Source organism: Carcharodon carcharias, chromosome 16, assembly GCF_017639515.1.
Source record: "Carcharodon carcharias isolate sCarCar2 chromosome 16, sCarCar2.pri, whole genome shotgun sequence".
NCBI lineage: Eukaryota > Metazoa > Chordata > Chondrichthyes > Lamniformes > Lamnidae > Carcharodon > Carcharodon carcharias.
This window is the reverse complement of record NC_054482.1, coordinates 25,407,605-25,429,048: the sequence shown is the minus strand read 5'-3', so window position 1 is coordinate 25,429,048 and position 21,444 is coordinate 25,407,605. Positions and strand designations below refer to the sequence as shown.

Sequence of the window (21,444 nt, the reverse complement as noted above, 5' to 3'; positions counted from 1 at the left end):
ATTGTAATCAAACACAATCTGTAACCTCATGGCCCAGCATATTCCGCACTCTACCATTACCATCCAGCCATGGGATCAACCCTGATTCAATGAAGAGTGCAGGAGAAAATGCTAGGAGCAGCACCAGGCATACCTAAAAATGATGTGTCAATTTGGGGAAGTGATAACACGGGCTACTTGCGTGCCAAACAACATAAGCAGCAAGTGATAGACAGAGCTAAGCGATCCCACAACCAAGGGATCAGATCTAAGCTCTGCAGTCCTGCACATCCAGTTGTGAATGGTGGTGGACAATTAAATAATTCACTGGAGGAGAAGCTTCCACAAATATCCCCATCCTCAATTATGGGGGAGCCCAGCACATCAGTGGAAAAGATAGGGCTGAAGCATTTGCTACAATCTTCAGCCAGAGGTGCCCAGTGGATGATACATCTTGGCCTCCTCCGAAAGTCCCCAGCATCACAAATGTCAGTTTTTAGCCAATTCTATTCACTCCACGTGATATCAAGAAACGGCTGAAGGCACTGGATAGCACAAAGGCTATGGGCCCTGACAATATTCTGGTAATAGTACTGAATACTTGAGCTCCAGAACTTGCTGCGCCCCTAGCCAAACTGCTCCAGTACAGCTAAAACACTGATATCTACCCGGCTATGTGAAAAATTGCCCCGGTCAGTCCTGTACACAAAAAGCAGGACAAATCCAAGCCAACTAACCGCTCCATCACTCTACTTTCGATCGTCAATAAAGTAATGGAATGGATCATTAACAGTGCTATCAAGTGGCACTTGCTTAGCAATAATCTGCTCAATGATGCCCAGTTTAGGTTCTGCCAGGGCCAATCAGCTCCTGACATCATTTCGGTCTTGGTTCAAACATGGAGAAAAGAGCTGAACTCACAGGGTGATGGGAGAATGACTGCCCTGGACATCAAGATCACATTTGACCGAGTGTGGCATCAAGAAGCCCTAGCAAAACTGGAGTCAATGGGAATCAGGGGAAAACTCTCCACTGGTTGGATTCATACCTAGCACAAAGGAAGATGGTTGTGGTTGTTGGAGGTCAGCAACCTCAGCTCCAGAACATCACTGTGGGAGTTCCCCACGGTGGTGTCCTCGGCCCAACCATCTTCAGCTGCTTCATCAATGACCTTCCCCCAGAAATGGGGATGTTCGCTGATGATTGCACAATGTTCAGTGCCATTCATGACTCCTCAGATACCTAAGCAGTCCACGTCCAAATGCAGCAAGAACTGGACAAGGACTGAGAAGTGGCAAGTAACATTCACGCCACACAAGTGTCAGCCAATGACCATCTCCAACGAGAGGGAACCCAACTATCACCCCTTGGTGTTTAATGGCATTACCGTCACTGAATCCTGAAGGTTACCATTGACCAGAAACTGAATTGGACTAGCCATATAAATACTGTGGCTACAAGAGCAGGTCAGAGATTTGGAATAGCGTGACAAGTAACTCACCTCCTGACTCCCTAAAGGCTGTTCACCATCTATAAGGCGCAAGTCAGGAGTGTGATGGAATATTCCCCACTTGTCTGGATTAGTGCACCTCCCACAACACTCAAGAAGCTTAGCACTGTCCAGGACAAAGCAGCTCACTTGATTGGCCACATCCACAAACATTCATTCCCTCCGCCACCAACGCACAGTAGCAGCAGTGTGTTCCATCCACAAGATGCACTGCAGGAATTCGCCAAAGCACCTTCAACAGCACCTTCCAAGCCCATGATCACTACCATATAAAAGGACAAGGATAGCAGATAGATGGGAACACCACCACCTGGGAGTTCCCCTGCAAGTCACTCACCATCCTGACTTGGAAATATATCGCCGCTCCTTCACTGTTGCTGGGTCAAAATCCTGGAACTCCATTACTAACAGCACTATGGGGGTACCTACACCACATGGGCTGTAGTGGTTCGAGAAGGCAGCCACCACCTTCTCAACTGCAATTAGAGATGAGCAATAAATGCTGGCCCAGCCAGCAAAACCCACATCCCATGAATGAATAAAAAAAGTATATAGGTGCAGCAATTTGCATTGCCCTTGGATTGCAGCATAATGGGAGAATAAGCAGAGGGAAAAAAGGACAAGCTGCTGGAAGAGGGAGGGGAAGAACATCTCAGGAGGAGGGGGAGCAAACACCACATCCACCCTGAGTGCTCCGGGAGTAATTCTGGTAACTGAGCATCAGTGAGGAACAGTGTGACAGATGTCTCCACTTCATAAACAAGTTCCTCAATGAAATCTGAAAACTGCCGCAGTCTCCAAGGGGAGCAGGCACAACATTGCCAGTAGCTGCAGCCATGAATTTTTATGGGTCTGGTTCATTTGAGGCTAAAGCTGGTGACAATATGCAGCATCTCCAAGTTCGCCATCCATCATTGCATTAGAGAGGCCCACTGAGGCTCTTAATGCAGACAGCTGAATATATTTCACTCTCTCTTGCCAGGAAGGAGTAGGCAGAGCAAGCCCACAGCTTTGCGAGGATTACAGGTGCATGCAGAGCAGGGTGTCATTGACTGCAAGCAAGCCAATTGGCAGGCACTACATTTCAACTCAGTTGTACCGCAACCATCTACTTAGTGTTTGATCATATACAGCAGATCCTGCAGATCTATGTCCGGTATCCTGGTAGCAGTCAAGATGGCTTCATTCTGCAGCAGTCTGCTGTATTATCTACATACTGCGAAACGAAACACGTTCGAGCAAACCTCTGGAGTCCTTGAACAACAGGTCCCACTTCTGCTGCATCACCTGTCTGGTTACTTCTGGTGCATCCTAAGGTTCCAGCCTTGGTCCACTCCTAAGCTTTATTTACAAATAATCTCAGCAACATGAACAATATTAACTGAGATTATCATGTGTATGATGATGACATTCATCTTTACATCACCTCCAATATCCCAGCTCCACAACTATTGCTATGTTACATAACTAAACCAAAATGAATTTATCAACGAATCAGACACGCATCCAGTTTAACACTGTCGAAACTGACTCCTATTAGGCACCCATCAATACCTACTATCCTAACCTTGGATATCATTGTCCATTCCCAGCTTTTCATTTGGTTGAACTTGTATTCTCAGGAGTCCCGCATGACCCTAAGCTAAACATTGGTCCACATCCTATCCATTATGAAGACTGCTAACTTCTATATTAGTAACGTTGTTTACCTTCATCCTTTTGCTCACCACTGCTGATGAAGTTCTGTAACAGATTCAATGTCTTCAGGCTCAACTACTTAAAGGTTCTCCATCCATGCATCCACGACCCCATCTTGAACCTCACTTTCCTCTCCAATGTCCTTGAAAGTATTGTGGCCTCCCAGGTCCTGCCCATCTCCCACAAAACTCATGTGAATTCCTCCAATCAGGTTTTCCCTTAATAGTACCAACAAGGCTCTTAGCAAAATCACAACAGGCAACCTAGCTGACTGTGACAAAGGTAAGTTATCCCCCCTTGTAATGTCTGCAGCATTTGACATGGCTGATGGCTAAATTCTTCTCCAATGCCTCTCTGCTAGGTGGGATTGGACTTGCCTAGTTTCTTTTGTATCTATCCTGCTGTCAAAGAACCACTAAAAATGGCTTATTTTCTCACTCCACACCTCTAGCAGACGCAAGGATCTATCCTTGGCCCCAACCCTATTCCATCTGCCAACTGTCCCTTGGGGACATCATCTGAAATCATGACATAAGTTTCAAGATGTGCACTGACAATGCCCAACTCTACCTCTCCCTTTCCCTCTTGACTCTGTATCTAAATTTTCACACATCCGGGGTCAGACTGGGGATATTTCTTCCAATTAAACAGTGGGAAAACAGAAGCCAACATCCTTGGTCCCAGTCACAAACTCCATTCTTTCAACACTGATATCATCCCTTTCTCTGGCAATTGCATGAAGCTGTTTGCAACCTAGGTATTTTATGACCTTGGAATGAGCTTCCTACCATCCTACATCTGCATGATCATTAAGGCCATCTATTAAGGCAACTTCGCTGGATTTTGATCTTGCCTCAGCTCATCTGCTGCTGAAGCCCTCATCCATGCCTTTGTTATCTTAGACTTGATTACTTCAATGCATTTCTGGTTGGTTTCCCATATTTTATTCTCTGCAAACTTGAGTTCATTCAAAACTTTGCTACTGGGTCTTAATTTGCACCAAGCCCCACTCATGCACTCCCCCTGCACTTTCTGATCTGCACTGGTTTCTGGTCAAGCAATGCCCCAATTTTAAAATTCTCATCCTTGTTTTCAAACCACTCCATGGCCTTTCTCCTCTCTATCTCTGTAATTGCCTTCAGTCCCTAGGGTCCAGCACCCCATGAGTTTTGGCCTATTGAGCATTTCCAATTTTAATCAGTGCACCACAGGAGGCTGTGCCTTTAGCCGCCTAGGCCCCTGACTTCTCTGCCTCTTCTTCCACCTTTAAGATGGTCCTTAAAACATACCTCTTTAACTATTCTTTTGGTCATCTAGCCTAATATCCCTTTATGTGGCTGGTTGTCAAATTTTGTTCCATAACGCTCCTGTAAAGCAGCTTGGGACATTTTGTGTTAAGAGTGCTATTTAAATGCAACTTGTTGTTGCTGCTTGAATTCCAAGTTTCTTGTTACACAACCTTGATCCTTCATTGGCTCCCCATTCCCCAGTCAATTGAATTCAGATTTCCAATCCATGTTTACAGGTCCCTTCCTGGCATTACCTGAGTCGACCTCTGCAACTTGCATTTATATTCCCAGTGTGAAACTCTTATAATTCTGGCCTTTGACACATTCACCAACCCCAACCCACCTCAGCACTTCAGGTGGAAGAGCCCCCTCAGCAGCCACATCCCTGTACTGAAAAAATGAGAAAGTAGCAGCACTGCCAGCAACAATAGCTAACTCCCTAAGTTCTAAATCCAGATGCCTTCTTATCAGTGTGTGAGCTATAACATTTCCTAATGGAACACACCATATACTAAAGAAATGTTTTCCTAAACAACTCTGCCTTACTACATCATTCCCTAGCTTTATGTATCTCCAGTAAACATTCAATCAATTCTCCTAATTTTTCTAACTTCCTGTTGGCGCATGAACACAAACTAAGCATCAGGCTCCCTGTACTGAAGGTATGGCAAGTTAGTTTCTGTCAACAAGAATGGTATGAGCAGTCTTTTTAGAGTTAAGGAAAAGACAGTCCACAAGACCAACCAGAGACAGTTTAGTAGAATACCACACAAGATATCAATGGATTGTTAACCTCTCAGTCTCCCAAAACAGATTAAGGTTACGTGAATTTCTATCTGTAAAACTTAATGTATTTTAATGGTTAATGAAACCAATTGTTGTAAAAGTCTAAAATATTTGTTGCTCTTAATTCTTATTAACCTAAAGAATAAAGAGAGTTAAAGCATAAACCCTACGATACTAAGGCAAATGCCTTTAACCTATATTGAACAAAGAGAAATTCCACCTGCATGAATTTCTCAGCAATTAGTTGGCAGATTCTTAAGCAGGGCAATGGAATTTTTCCATATGTCAGACACTGGTCAGGATCATTCGAAGAGGGAGCAATGAAGTAGGAAACTTGATAGTTCACTCACATTTTCTCTGGACAATCCAATGGTATGAGAGTGGTGGTTCATGAATACTGTAATAAATCGCACTGAAGTAGGAAATCAGCCCCAGCTGAACACGTCAATCCAAAGTATGAGACCTCTTGGTAACACAGGATTCTCGTCCAGTACTGCAGTGGAGTGTCAGCCTCATTCAAGCAGTCAAGTTCTGGAGCAGGAATTGAACCCAAAAAATTTTTACTCAGAAGCCAAGACTGCAATTAACTCAGCCAAGCTGATACTGAGATTGAATTGGAGCTTTGCCGAGGTCAGGAAACAGGTCACTGGTCAACTGTTCAGTTAGAGATTGGAAACTGACAGTGCAGAGCTTATAAAGAAAATTTCTTCACATCTTGTTTCTTAAAAAAAGTTTAACCCATTTTTACCCATACAGGGCTAGAACAACCAAATTCTGACAATTCTACACATATGCAGCTCAGAACAAAGAAGAACTTCAGTAGCACACAACAATTTACCAGCAACTGCTCTGGAATGACTAATAATTGGTCAAATTTTTGTGGAAAAATAACAGCGTGTTAATGATGCACACTAGTACCAACACACAGATTGGCCAGCAAGATAGGGGAACGTGGAAGATGCTGCATGAGTTGAGATTTTCAAGCATTTTGTGATCCATTTACAGTGGTCCGCCACATACCTTGCACATGAAGAATCTCGTCCTCACCCCTCCATTATGTTCTTCTAATTTCTGAATTTGGACATGGAACAAGGGCTTGGAAAAGGAACAATTAGCAGAGTTTCATTCTTGCAAGTAGTGAATCGCTGTTGGGTTTTCAAAGTTCAAAATTTTAATCTTGACATTTTTTATTACTTTTTCTTTGTCTCTTTGCTCTCCATTAATCCAATCATTCTTTTCTAACCTCAGTTTGCCGACAGCACAAGTGTTCCAAACTTCTACCACCCTTTGTGGATATAAGTGTTTCCTAACCACTTCTGGATATTTTTTAGGCTATATCCCTAGGCCTAGACTCTCCAACCAGCGGAAATAGAGTAGACAGAGAGAAGCTATCATTTCCTCTTCACATCAAGAAAACTTCGATCAAATCACTCCTTAAACTTCTAAATTCTGGGAAATATAAACCTAGTTTGTGTAATCTATCACAATTTAACCTTTGAGACCAGATAAATGTGCGCTGCACTTCCAAGGCCAACACACGGAACTAGAAATTCATATGTCCCATCTTTCAGTCAGTGTTCTAGGCCTGCTTGTGTCCTTTCACATGGAGGTTGGTACAATGCAATTTTGGTATATTGATCTCATTTCCCTTATTGTGCCACTAAGCCAAAAGGTTTCCTCACTACTCCATGCTGCTCCTCTGAGCTCAAAGCTGCCACCGTGCTCTGCGCACAGACAGAACACCTGGCAGCATTACTTGCTTATCACTTGCTCCAGGCAGCCTGCTCTTCTTAAAGGCTCACTGCCTATTAAAGGGAGACTGTACAACTGAAATCATGCCTCTCAAAATAATTTCTGAGCATTTTAAGATTGGCCCAAACGACATGAAGGAAGAAGGCTCCCTGGTTCAACGACTCCATTCTGGAGGCTCAAGTCAATACAGTGGAGTCCAGGAGGGAAGCAATGTTTCACCAAGGTAGAAGGAAATTCTCAAGGCACAGCTAGAAGTAGTGAATGGCCATAGTCTGGTGCCAGGAATATGGCAGGAATGCTGAAAAAAATCCAATGACCTCACAAGCGCCTTTAAGATGAGCAGGCTTCCTGGAGGTCATTCTCACAGTACATCTCAAGCCTGCCAGGTCAACAACGGCTCACTCAGACAGCAGCACCTCCTGGCACTCGGGACTCTCACCTAACATTCACACACTGCACCTCACCCACACACATCTACCAATGTTGCCAGCATCACACCCAGATCACGCTCCCTCCACACACCTCCAGCTATTCAGCTACGACAACACAATCACTGACACACTGCCCTCTTCCTTGCATGAAAAAGTTGCCTACAAGAACAGAGAGGTGGAGGTAAGGGGGTGCCATGAAACCATCCACTGAGCTCGCTGAAGAAACTGCTATGCAAGATGCGGCCAGAGACGATGCAACCTGTCACATCTGAGCATCAGAGGCTGTTCCAAGATGATGGTAAGTGGTGACCCTTTTCAATTCCTTCTTCAACCACAGATGTGGCATCAAATGGAAGCTGAAGATGATAGAAACAAAGAACCATAGAAAATAGGAGCAGATGTAGGCCATTTGGCCCTTTGAGCCTGCTCTGCCATTCATTAGGATCATGGCTGATCATCCAACTTAATAGCCTGCTCCCGCTTTCTCCCCATATCCTTTGATCCCTTTCGCCGCAAAAGCTATATCTAACTCCTTCTTGAAAATATACAATATTTTGGCCTCAACTACTTTGTGTAGCGAATTCCACAGGCTCACCACTCTCTGGGTGAAGAAATTTCTCCTCATCTCAGTCCAAATGGTCTACCACGTATCCTCAGACTGTGACCCCTGGTTCTGGACTCCCCCACCATCGGGAACATCCTTCCTGCATCTACCCTGTCTAATCCTGTTAGAATTTTATAGGTTTCTATGAGATCCCCCCTCATTCTTCTGAACTCCAGCAAATATAATCCTACCCAACCCAATCTCTCTTCATATGTCAGTCCCGCCATCCCAAGAATCAGTCTGGTAAACCTTCGCTGCACTCCCTCTATAGCAAGAACATCCTTCCTCAGATAAGGAGAGTAAAATATGCATACAATATTCCAAGTGTGATCTCACCAAGGCTCTGTATAATTGCAGCAAGACATCCCTGCTCCTGTACTCGAATCCTCCTCTGGCTATGAAGGCCAAAATACCATTTGCCTTCTTTACCGCCTGCTGCACCTGCATGCTTACCTTCAGCGAATGATGTACGAGGACACCCAGGTCTCATTGCACATTCCCCTCTCTCAATTTATAGCCATTCAGATAATAATCTGCCTTCCTGTTTTTTCTACCAAAGTGGATAACCTCACATTTATCCACATTATACTGCATCTGCCATGCATTTGCCCACTCACTCAGCTTGTCCAAATCACACCTGAAGCATCTCTGCATCCTCCTCACAGATCATCCTCCTACCCAGCTTTGTGTTATCTGCTTATTTGGAGATATTACATTTAATTCCCTCATCTAAATCATTAATATATATATACATATAGATACTGTGAATAGCTGGGGTCCCAGCACCAATCCCTGTGATAACCAACTAGTCACTGCCTGCCATTCAGAAAAATACCCATTTATTCTTACTCTTTGTTTCCTGTCTGCCAATCACTTTTCTATCCATCTCAATACACTACCCCCAATCCCACGCACTTTAATTTTACACACTAATCTCTTATGTGGGACTTTGTCAAAAGCCTTCTGAAAGTCCAAATAAACCACATCCACTGGCTCCCCCTCTTCAACTCTATTAGTTACACCCTCAAAGAATTCCAGTAGATTTGTCAAGCATGATTTCCCTTTCATAAATCCATGCTGACTCTGTCCGATTCTGCCACTGTTTTCCACGTGCTCAGCTATTAAATTTTTTATAATGGGCTCTAGAATTTTCCTCACTACCGATGTCAGGCTGACTGGTCTATAATTCCCTGTTTTCTCTCTACCTCCCTTTTTAAATAGTGGGGTTATATTAGCTACCCCCGATCTGTAGGAACTGTTCCAGAGTCTACAGAATCTCAGAAGGCAGCCACCAATGCATCCACTATTTGTAGGGCAACTTCCTTAAGCACTCTGGGATGTAGGTTATCAAGCCCTGGGGATTTATCAGCCTTCAATCCCATCAATTTCCCCAACACCATTTCCCTACTAATAATGATTTCTTTCAGTTCCTCCCTCTCACTAAGCCCTGTGTTCCCCAACATTTCTGATATGTTATTTGGGTCCTCCTTTGTGAAGACAGAACCAAAGTATGTATTTAGTTGGTCAGCCATTTCTTTGTTCCCCATTATAAATTCCCCTGTTTCTGATTCTGAGGGACCTACATTTGTCTTCACCAATCTTTTTCTCTTCACATACTTATAGAAACTTTTACAGTCGGTTTTTATGTGCCCCACAAGCTTAGTCTCGTACTCTATTTTCTCCTTCTTGACCTTTCCTGTTTTATTTTTGCACCAAACAGGAATATACAATTGTTGCAGTTCACCCATGCACTCTTTGAATGTTTGCCATTGCCTATCCACCGTCAGCCTTTTAAGTAACGTTTCCCAATCCATCATAGCCAACTCAAGCCTCATACTATCGTAGTTTCCTTTATTAAGATTCAGGACCCAAGTCTCAGAATCAACAATGTCACTCTCCAGCTTGATGAAGAATTCTATCATATTATGGTCGCTCATCCCCAAGGGGCCTTGCACAACTAGATTGCTAATTATTCCTTTCTCATTACACAATGCCCAGTCTAGGATGGCCTTTTCTCTAGTTGGTTCCTCAACGTACTGGTCCAGAAAACCATCTCAAACACGCTCCAGGAATTCTTCCTCTACGGTATTGTTACTAATTTGATTTGCCCAATCTATATGCAGATTAAAATCACCCATAATTACGTCTCTAATTTCCTGTTTAATGCCATTCCCAATATCACCACTACAGTTTGGGGGTCTATATACAACCCCCACTAATGTTTTTTGTCCCTTAGTGTTTCTCAGCTCTACCCATACAGATTCCACATCATCGGAGCTAATATCTTTCCTCACTATTGCGTTAATTTCATCTTTAATCAGCAATGCGACTCCACTGCCTTTTCCTTTTTCTGTCCATCCTAAATACTGAATACCCCTGGATGTTCAGTTCCCATCCTTGGTCACCCTGCAGCCATGTCTCCTTAATCCCGACTATATCATATCTGTTTACATCTATTTGCATGGTTAATTCATCCACTTTATTGCGAATGCTCCTCACGTTAAGGCACAAAGCCTTAAGGCTTGTCTTTTTAACATTACTTGTCCCAGTCCTACTATTTTTCACTGAGGCCCTGTTTGATTCTTGCCCTTGATTTCTCTGCCTATCACGTTTCTTATTCTCCTCTCTGTCCTCTGTTCTTGCCCTAGATTCCTCCTCCGCTGACTCCTTGCATAGGTTCCCATTCCCCTGCCATTTTAGTTTAAACCCTCCCCAACCACTCAGCAAATATTCCCCCTAGGCCCTCAGTCCCAGTCCTGCTCAGGGGTAACCCGTCCAGTTTGTACTGGTCCCAACTCCCCCAGAACCGCGGGATATGGTGATATCATCAAACTTCTACTTTTCTACTCATCCAACATGCTCACCCTAATATTCCCTCTCTGCTTGCATGTTTTCAGATTCAAAAAAACTGTTGCCTGCACAGACCCAGCAGAGGTAAGAGGAACAGTTACCTCACAAAAGTGATGTGGAAGCACCATCACTTGATCTTACACTAGCAGCCACCAGTTCAACGCAAGGAGCTTAGAGATTAGTAGAGTCGGGATTCGCATATGGTTAGCCACCAGGCACGAGTGGGCTACAGTCAGGCTAGCAGGAAAGGGTTGCTTTTGTGCCAACTTCCCAAAGGGCTAGGCTGCAGATGAGTTCTGCTTCAGGGGACTGAGATGATGACTTTGATAGGGCGTAATACAGGAGGACACTGATGACAAATTGAGATGCTTGGATTATTGGCAGGCCTATTAGAAAGCCTCCTGTCCAGGAGCATGGAGGAATCTGGCTCCAAGGTGACTCAGGGCATCATGCAGAGCCTGGAGACCATTCTCTCTTGCATGGAAATGATGGTCAACTTCATGACAGCACTGCTGGACCGACCCATGACGGAGCATCTGATGGCCATTGTCTCAGCTTCCATTGCAGCACAGGAGATGTCTCAGTGCTGCAGTAGAAGCTTAAATGGAGTTCATGATTGCTGCTATGCAAGTTCAGACTGCTGGCACCATCGGTGCAAATGTCAGTGCCTAATGGACCATGCAGACTCTCACAGAAGTCCAGCAATCTATGTTTCAGCAGACTTCTTGGATTGCTAAGCCAACACCCTGGGAGAGCGGAAATGGCACAGTGGAGCACAAACCTGCTGTCCTCTCTCAGGATGACAGCATTCATCCTCCCAACACGGCCACTCTGCCAGTGCCTTTGCATTTGCCGCTCAGCCAACCAGCCCCAACTACTACACCCATTCAAAGGTGGTGCAGTCTGAAGCCAGGCCCTCAAGTCTCAAAACTCCTTGAGAGCATTCTGCAAGCACATCTAGTCTCCCCTGTGAAAATCTGCAGTCTTTCACCTGACATGCTGTAGTCATAGAGTAGCACTGCTTAGGAGCACTAGGACATGCAAGGTAACCAGCAAGATAGACATTAAGAAATGCACAAAGGTCAATAGTTCATTATTGTTTTTATAATTGGGTATGTTCTTTGATAAAGCTGTTTTGTGAAGATTCTTGTTAGTGGCTTATTGCTGAATGTTGAGCAAGAGAACATTGAGATAGGGAGGATGTGAGGGTGGTGACAAGTGGTTCTACACTGGGGTGGGGAAGTTGTTCGAAGTGAAAGTGGAGCCCATAGTCCACTGTGTGACATTCCATCCTGTTACACAAAGTCCAGAATGCCTTCTCTTTGCATTCCCCTCCTTTTACTCACCCTCCTTCCATGTACAACCTGGTCTCTCAGCCTTCTCCATCTCATCCCCCGGTGCTGTTACAGACCAGAAGCAAGTGAAATATTGCCCCATACCTGAGTGGGGTAGTCATCTGTCATTCTTAGCAGCTATCCTCAATTAGTGTAAAATACCTTCAGCAACCATGAACAGAGCTATATTCAACTCTGCATAAGGAAAAGTTACTGAAATCCACCTCAACTGCAACTTCTGGAGTGACATTTTAAATTGCATGGGTTCAGTAACAAATCCGTTTACTAAGGAACTCTGTAAGTTAACTTTATACAAGGGAACAGGTTCATAAATCCCATGAATACCCCTGTTAATACTTTTTCTTTCATGAAATCACTTGGGACACAATTTAGAACAGCCACTATCAATGAGTGAACTGCTCCAGTGTTTCTTAAAATATTAATTTGTTTAGTTGGAAGAATAAGGGAATACTTCTCCCTTAGAGACAAAACCTCCATAACCTCCAGCAACCTGACTCACTTCATCAGTATCCAGAGAAGAATCCCCTTGGTTATCTGAGCCATATCTACCATGCAAGCAGGGTCTGAGGGAACACTTTGCAATTTCTGCAGTTTTACCACCTGTTTCCTTTATTGGTACAGTCTTTTCCAAAGGCTCCCATGGCATCCTAATACTGATCGATTTAACTTTCAGCTTCCAACAATTTCCAACAAAGTAAATATCTCCCAACTCCATCCTCAGTGAATTTAGGCATGATGCAAAGATTCTTTGTCATTTCAAAGCTCAGAGTGGAATTCAATTCCAACTCAGCCTGGAAACCCTCTTGCTTATCCTACCTGTGAAGAGTGTGTCAGGCAACAGGACTCAGTTTAAACTGTCCCATGACTGCTCACCTCCCAGTTGCTCAATCTCTTCTCCCGAGACTGTGTCCCACGGGATTTACAAGGCTGTACTCCAGCTTCGAATCACTGGCACAATCCAAAATCTCTAGCTAACTAAGCAGAATACGACTGCCCACAGGCTTTTCTTTGCCCCAAGTCCCAGCTTCACGAGGCTGACAACTAGTCACCATGGGCATGCTCCCAAACCCCGGCTTCCTGCTTCACAACGCAGACTCTTCTTCAGCTTCACTTAGCTGACACATCTTCAGCTTCACTAAGCTGACACTTCTTCAGCTGCACTGAGTTGACACTGCTCCCAGGCTTCTCTGAGCCCCAGCTTCCCAGCAGTGTGGAGTTATAAACTGTGTCCAGCCTTTTCCTGGGACCCAGGAAAAAGAGCTAACAGCAGCACTTCAGCATGGAGCTGACCTTCTTCTTTTGCTCACAACTAACTGTTTATGTGGATTCATTTTTTCCCCCCATGTCCAATTTCCTGGTCACCTGAGCAACTTTCACACCACCCCCCAGGTCTCATGGTCAGGTTTCCGAACAGCCGTCAAAGGGGACGCAGAAATGGAGCATGCACGGCTTGTGTCCCTGGTGCACTTTGTGCTTGAGCCCCAAAACACACACAAATAAAATCCAACATTATAGATTCCTTCACACTGTCCACAAATTGGCTCTGTGCTTCCTACATTACAATGGCAAATACACTTGAAAAACTTACTTTATTAGGGCATTGTGAAAAGTGCTACATAAATTCAAGTCTCTCTATTGTCCTTCTTTCTGTTATCCAAGCTGTTGCTTGTTGGCCTTGCTATAGTATTCAACATTACATTTCAAACTGTTTTACATTAAGTGGGTGGGGGAGAAAAATGATCAGGAGGGCAAGTAAAAAGTAGCATTTGACAAGAAAGGATTATATGAGGTTTCTGAAAAAGGAAAGGAATTCCCAAATGCAAATTGTTGGAATATAACTATGAATAAATGACCATCAACGGCCAATGGTGGAAGCAGGGAACAGGGTGCAATCTCATGTCAGAAGAGTCAAGGATGTTCATCAGGACTAAAAGCAGGGGGAGGGACGATGGCACAAAAGTGAAGGAAAGATGAGCAGCTTAAAGTCAATTTTTCAGGGTATATGTACTGAAAAAGGATCATAGAGAATTACAGTAGCTGATTTTGTGGTAAGGATGTAGGGTGCAGTCGTTTGAATAAACTATAAATTGTGAATGATTGAAACAGGGAAAGTAGCAAGGAATACATTAGAGCAGCTGAGCCTCAAAGTGATGATAGGCATTGAGTGGAGTTTTAGTGATGCTAGGGAAGTTGTAAGTTGAAATAATGACTGTCAAAATGCTTCCGATAAAGCTATAAAAAGCCAAAAGCTGAGCAGAACACCAAAGTTTACTCCCAAGAAGTACTCCCAATCCAGCTTAAACTAACAGCCAAGGGTTTGTCAAATCAAGCTTAAAAGATACATGTGTGCAGAGGCAGCCAAAATGAATGACATCAAGCTGCTGTCATTTGATTCATTGTGTTTCAATCTCATATAGGCAATGGGCAGTAAAGTGGATAAATGGAGCATGCCGACAGGTTGCATTTGGCAATGTACATGAGCAATCTAATCCCTTGTTTCATAATATCACCTCAAATTAGTTCATGAAAGAGCAGGGACCATGAATAGATTTCTTGATCAGAGCTGACTGTGTGGACAAAGGAGATGAAGCTGAAAGCGTGCTGAGTTGCAACAAATATGTTCAGAGACAGAGATAAAAACAAAAAACTGCAGATGCTGGAAATCCAAAACAAAAACAGAATTACCTGGAAAAACTCAGCAGGTCTGGCAGCATCGGCGGAGAAGAAAAGAGTTGACATTTCGAGTCCTTATGACCCTTCGACAGAACTAGGTGAATCCGAGGAAGGGGTGAAATAATTCTGTTTATGTGCATAGACAGGCCTGTTTTGCATTGAAGGAGGACGTTTTACTCAAAGATATGGGAGCAGATTTTAAAATCTGCAGAATTACTGCCACCCTCCTCCTTAAAAACCTACTTTCAGCCCTTCTGTCTTCATCAGTGATGGCCCAATCTCCAATTTCTCTTCACTCATCAAGAAACATAAACATGTTGCCTCCCAGAAGTGTACCCTTCTTTCCTGCAACTCCCTGTTTGAATCCCTCCAATTCATGTACTGCCCTTCCCACAACTCTGAAATGGCTATAACAGAAGCAACAAATGATAGCCTCTGTGATTGTGACTTTGGTGCATTATTGCTCCTCAACCGAATAGAATCTTACAGCACACAAGGAGGCCATTTGGCCTTTCATGCCTCTGCTAGTTTTTTGAAGCACCATCCAACACGTTCTACTTCCCTGCTCTTTCCCCATTGTTCTGCAATTATTTCCATTCAAGTATTTATCCAAAGCCCTTTTGAAAGTTATTATTGAACCTGCTTCCACCACCCTTTCAGGCAGTGCATTCCAGATCATATCTCACTGCATAAAAATATTCTTTTTGACTGCTAAATGATAAGGCAACAAAAGGCGATCAATTCAACATGAAGCTTTGGAAATTAAAGGTAAACTCTGGGAATGGAAAGATAGAAAAGAAGTTTGCATTAGATGAGCCATGTCTAAGTGACAGGGAGCTCTGCAGTCTCTGACTGCAATTGACCGCAACACCCTTCTCCAATGTATAACTCTATGGGACTGCCATCTTCACAATTGCTTCCTATTTCCACACCATCAACTCCACTCAGCTTGGTGCCCATTCCTGCTCCCTCCTCTTCCTCATCCACAAGCTGTGCCTTGGCAACCTGAGCTGCACACACGATCAACTGACACATATACACATCTTTCGACCCAACTCTACCTCTCCACCACCTACTTGAAACATAAACCTCCTCAAGTCCAACATGCAGTCTTGGATGCATGTACACTTCCTCCAGCTTAACATTGGGAATACAAAGTCATTCTAGTTGGCCCTATCACAAACTCCATTTCTCTATCCCAATCTCCGGCCACTGTCTCAGGCTTTTCGTAACATCAGCACCTTATTGGATCCTAAGGCAACATTTCCAACCAAATGTTTGCTCCATAATAAGGAGCCTATACCAACGTCAACCCCAATTCAGCCCATTTACCACTCAAAATGTTCATGCATACATTCATCACTTTCAGACTTCAGTACTACAACACCTTTCTGGCATCTCACCTATGTTTATTATTTATCAGTTGTGCTTAATTATATACAGGTGGAGGGTATTAACTGGGGTTCCACACAAACATATATAAAGAGACACTGAAACCGTAGGTGGTTAAGTAAGAAGGTCTCTGCTTGTAATGTTTCACTCTGTAAATAAATATAAGACTGAGTAAAGAAAGGATCCAGTGACATCCTTCACCAACTGGTTTTCTGGGCTATAACAGCCTATCCTCCATCCTCCATGAACTCCCACATTCAAAGCTCTGCTACTCATTGATAAAAACAAAAAACTGCAGGCTGGAAATCCAAAACAAAAACAGCAACAGAAATACCTGGAAAAACTCAGCAGGTCTGGCAGCATCAGCGGAGAAGAGTACAGTTGACGTTTCGAGTCCTCATGACCCTTCAGTTCTGTTGAAGGGTCATGAGGACTCGAAATGTCAACTGTACTCTTCTCCGCCGATGCTGCCAGACCTGCTGAGTTTTTCAAGGTATTTCTGTTTCTGTTTTTGTCTGCTACTCATTTCCTATCAAGTCCATCCTTGCAGACAACAGTGTTTCTCGATCATCTACAACATTAATATTCTTGCCCTTGGCTTTAAATCCTCCTGTGGCTTCATCCCACCCTTTCTCTGCAGCCATTTTCAATCCCACAGCACTCTCCAAAACAGTGTTTCTCTGAATCGAACATCCCTACCTCCCTTTCCAATCATTGATGGCTGTACCTTCAGCTGCCAAGGCACGAATTTCTAAAGTTCACTTCCTAAAATCTCACTAACTCCCACTGCTCCGACAAGAGTCTGAAACTCACCTCTTTGGCCAAGGATTTGTTTACTCCTCCAAACTAAAGAAAAATCACTGCTGCCTGCAAGGAAAGAAAATGTGTATTAAAACCAGACAAGTTAGTCTAAGAGCATAGGAGCACAAGTAGACTATTCAGTCCCCCAAGCATGTTCCACATGCAAATAAATCACAACTGATCTCCAGGTTAACTCCATCTACCCACTACATACATTGCTGCGTAACCCTTAACATTTCTGCCTAACAAACATCAATCAACCTTATTTTTCAACTGATCCCTAGCCTCAACAGCTTGTTTTCTTGAAATATGAAATCCAAGGAAAGGCTAGAGAATTAGCCTGTCATATTGAAAGGCCTTCAGCAGCTGGGTCACTTGAGATCTCCGGGGGTGGCTGCCTCTGTCTTTTGCAAGTCACCCCAGGCAAGGATCCCATGCTCAGAATTGCAAACCACGGCCAACAGCGGAACCAGCAAATTTTCAGTGGTGACGGCAAAGAACTGAAAAGTCTAGGAATAATGGCATGGGATCCTTTGGGAAGAGGACTTGTATTTCCTTTAAGCACCTAAGAGGAAGACAACGGGAAACTACCTCATTTATTCTTTCCCCTAATACTGCTCATTGAAATTAAAAATGAAGCAACAAGCAACAAGAAGAGGAAAGTGTAAGACTGCAGGACAAGGAGAAATGAACAGAGAACATGTCCTTGGGCAGATCACTACTACACTGAAAGGCCTACTGACAAATTACTGACCAGGATAGACAGTCAGGGGGAGCAGCCCTTCCACAAGCTGAATACACAAAGAAAGGGGTAAAAAGTCCAGCCCAAAAAAGGGAAAATCATGTTCATCCCAGAGCTGGTCAGGGTCAAAAGGCTGACCAGGGAAAAGTTAAGCAAACCCATTGTTAGAAATAATGTGGTACTTGTTAAAAATTTCTTTTCTTTCTCAAGAAAGCTGAATAAAGGCAAGATTCAATGAGTTTTTATTCTGTACATGTGCGAGCTACCTGTAAAATAAAGCAGCTTTGCTCAATGGGATTTGCTCTAATCTTGTTTCATTAAGTGCTTCAGTTCACCTTGCGAAAAATTGGCTTGTGTACAAGAAATGATATATAGTTAGGGTCGTAAAGGGGTCACTCTTGTTATAGTTTTATATTACACTGCTGCATAATTACATACTGGATGGTGTGGACGTAGTCTTGGGCCTAAGAAATTTAGATAGGCTGCTTACAGGAACCATCAGTACTACTGCACCCAAGGGACTATCTACAACAAATTGAGATCTCGTAAGTACAGACATCAAGCTTTTTGGAACTTCCGGAACTCGTGAAAGAAGCTTTACAAATCCAAGTTTTTTCAGCTGTTTCATTTCCCAGCTTTACAATTCACTTATAATGAATATTGCATCACAGTAAAAATAAGATAGAGTTCTTTCAGTTGCCCAAATTAAGAAACACCATATAAAGGTGGTTTAGGTAGGCAGTATGCCAGAGGCAAGCTATTATTTTCATGAGTACTCACCTAAAAAGATCAATATGTTGTCATATCGATAGCAGGACTGGCTCATTACTCAACCCCTGAAATTAAAATAAAGTATTTTCATTGCAAAATCCTGTACCATATGTGAGAGATTTTATAATACATAATATGCATTTAGTCACAAAATATCAGTCTAATTTTCCTGCAACGTTTCCCCGCACCCCCCCCCGACCAACACTCCTTACACACAAACATTGATGATGGGATTAGGACCTACCATTCATATCTACATATGACACCCAAGTTAGTTTGCTTTTGACGTGTTCTATGTACACAAGTCCAAATTGTATTGATATTATTTGTTCAAATCAGTTCACAAAATGATAGGAGTGCTGTCATACTCTTACTTGCCAGGATTAATGATGAAGTCAGGCATGGAGATAGATTAATCCAACACTATGTTATTAAACTTTGTCTTTAACAATCACTAGGTTTAAGTGTTGATGATTAGAGTAAAATAATTGGATGTGAATTATTCATCAACCATGTCAACCATGGCATAACAGTAGTTCAAAGTGTATCAGAGCATTAGTTGAGTTTTCCTTCCAAACAAGAGTTACATTCAGCATCCAAGATTGCTACTTTTCTACATGGTAATACCATACTTTCTTTTCTGAGTTCATAAATTTAAGCAATTCAACTAACAGCTGTGATACACATTACAGTTTTAACAAGGTTCAATTCATCAAAATCATCCTAAACCAACCAGCTTCCATTGAACACTGTGGACTTTGAAACTTGTTTCAAAAATTATTGTAACTCCTTTAAATAATCGAGACTAAATCAAGCATAACCTTAAGCATCTTGCATTTCACTAAGCAAATCCCAGTTAACGAGACATAACTATCTTAGTACACATCAAAGGGCTGTGTAGCACCAACAATAGACAATACATAAGAATATAAAAAATAGGAGCAGAAAGAAGCCATTTGGCCTATTGAATCTGCTCCGCCAAACTCCCTTGCTGATCAAGAATCTGGCTAATATATTCAATGACCCAGCCTCCGTTGCTCTCTGGAGAAAAGAATTCCAAAGTCTAACCACCCTCAGAGCAGAAATTCCTCCTCGTCTCCATCTTAAATAAGAGACCCATTTTTAAACTGTACCCCCAGTTCTAGGTTCCCCCATGAGGGGAAATATCCTTTCTGCATCTATGCTCCTCAGAACCTTACGTGTTTCAATAAGAGCACCTTTTATTCTCCTAAACTCCAATGAGTAGAGGCCCAACCTGCTCAACTTTTCCTCACAAGACAACCCCTCATCCCAGGAATCAAACTAGTGAACCTTGTCTGAACTATTTCCAATGCCAGTATATCCCGCCTTAAGTAAGGAGACCAAAACCACACACAATACCCTAGGTATGGTCTCAGCAATGCCCTGCACAGTTGCAGCAATACTTTCCTACTCTATACACCATCTCCCTTGCAACAAAGGCCAACACTCCACTTGCCTTCCTAATTAAGTGCATGCTAACTTTTTGTGATTCATGTACGAGGACACCCAGATCCCTCTGTGCCACAGCATTCTTCAGTCTCTCTCCAATTAAATAATGCTTTTCTGTTCTTCCTGCCAGAATGAACAACCTCACATTTTCTCACATTATATTCCAAATGCCAAATTTTGCCCGCTCACTTAGCCCATCTATATCTTTGTAGACTCAATGTATTCTCCTCACAACTTGCTTTCCTACCCAACTTTGTATTGTCAACACATTTGGCTACAATATAGTCAGTCCCTTCATCCATGTTAATAATATGGATTGTAAATAATTGAGGTTCCAGCACTGATCCCTGCTGCACTCGAGTTACTGTTTGCCAGGTTGAAAGTGACCCATTTATCCCAACTCTGTTTCCTGTTAGTTAGCCAATCCACTTTCCACGCCAATATATCACACCAACACCACAAGCTCTTCTCTTGTATAGTGACCTTTTATGTGCACCTTATCAAATGGTCTTTAGCTCAATTACCTAGGTGAAAATTAACCCAAACTGATTATATGTCTGTTTGTTGGTTGCACAGATTAATATAGAATGAATTTAGGCAGCCCAAGTCCACTGCACAGCAAACAAAAAACTGCACCTATATTAAACTTACATTCATAAAGATCACAACAACCCCTCAGCTTTAAATAATTAACATTGCAAGTGGATTGCTACAGGAAACTGCCAGGAAAACATACAAACTCATCTTCTAGACTACCATTGCAATTTGATTGGTCCAGTCTATATGAAGATTAAAGCTCCTCACAACTATTACATTATTTTTGGTACACGTTTCACTAATCTCCTGTTTCATGCTCTGTCCAATGGTTTAACTACTGTTAGGGGTCCTATAAACTATTCCCACCAGCATTTTCTGAATTTTTGCTTGATCTTCTGAGCCAAGCTCCTTCTTCACTAATGCCCTTATCCATTCTTTATTATCAGGGCGACACTTCCTCCTTTGTCACCTGCGTCTTATCAAAATATCGTGTATCCTGGAATATTAATTTCCTAACCTTGGTCACAATGTAACCCTTTCTCTGCAATAGTGGATTAATCTAAACTATTTACCTCTATTCATGTCACTAGTTCATCTATGTTATTAGGGATGCTTCACACATTGAGATAAAGTGACTTTAATATCAATATTTTTTACTACTATTCCCTGTAATGTCAGGAGTTCACCAAAATACTCAATAATTACATCTTGCAATGTTTGATGTACAACATTATTTTACAGGCATACAAAATATTTATATTGATTCATACTCAAACTTGTACAATCACCCTTAAACAATCTGGA

The 21,444-nt window shown here is 42.8% G+C and overlaps 1 protein-coding gene across 6 annotated transcripts in view; it reads right to left on the bottom strand.

The window, feature by feature from the left end:
• The window catches only part of fam20b (FAM20B glycosaminoglycan xylosylkinase), a 187,412-nt gene that overhangs the window by 124,044 nt on the left and 41,924 nt on the right, over positions 1-21,444 (bottom strand). For 2 of the 6 annotated variants that reach the window (XM_041208262.1, XM_041208263.1), the window contains exons 2-3: positions 18,643-18,698; positions 17,133-17,186 (exon numbers count right to left, since the gene is read on the bottom strand). The exons of 1 other annotated variant lie outside the window; for it this stretch is intronic. The gene's annotated coding sequence lies outside the window, so the exon portion shown is untranslated. Of the gene's footprint in view, positions 1-5,612; positions 5,634-6,282; positions 6,408-17,132; positions 17,187-18,642; positions 18,699-21,444 lie in introns of those variants that run through there. 3 more of the 6 variants (XM_041208264.1, XM_041208265.1, XM_041208267.1) reach the window with 3 other exon arrangements.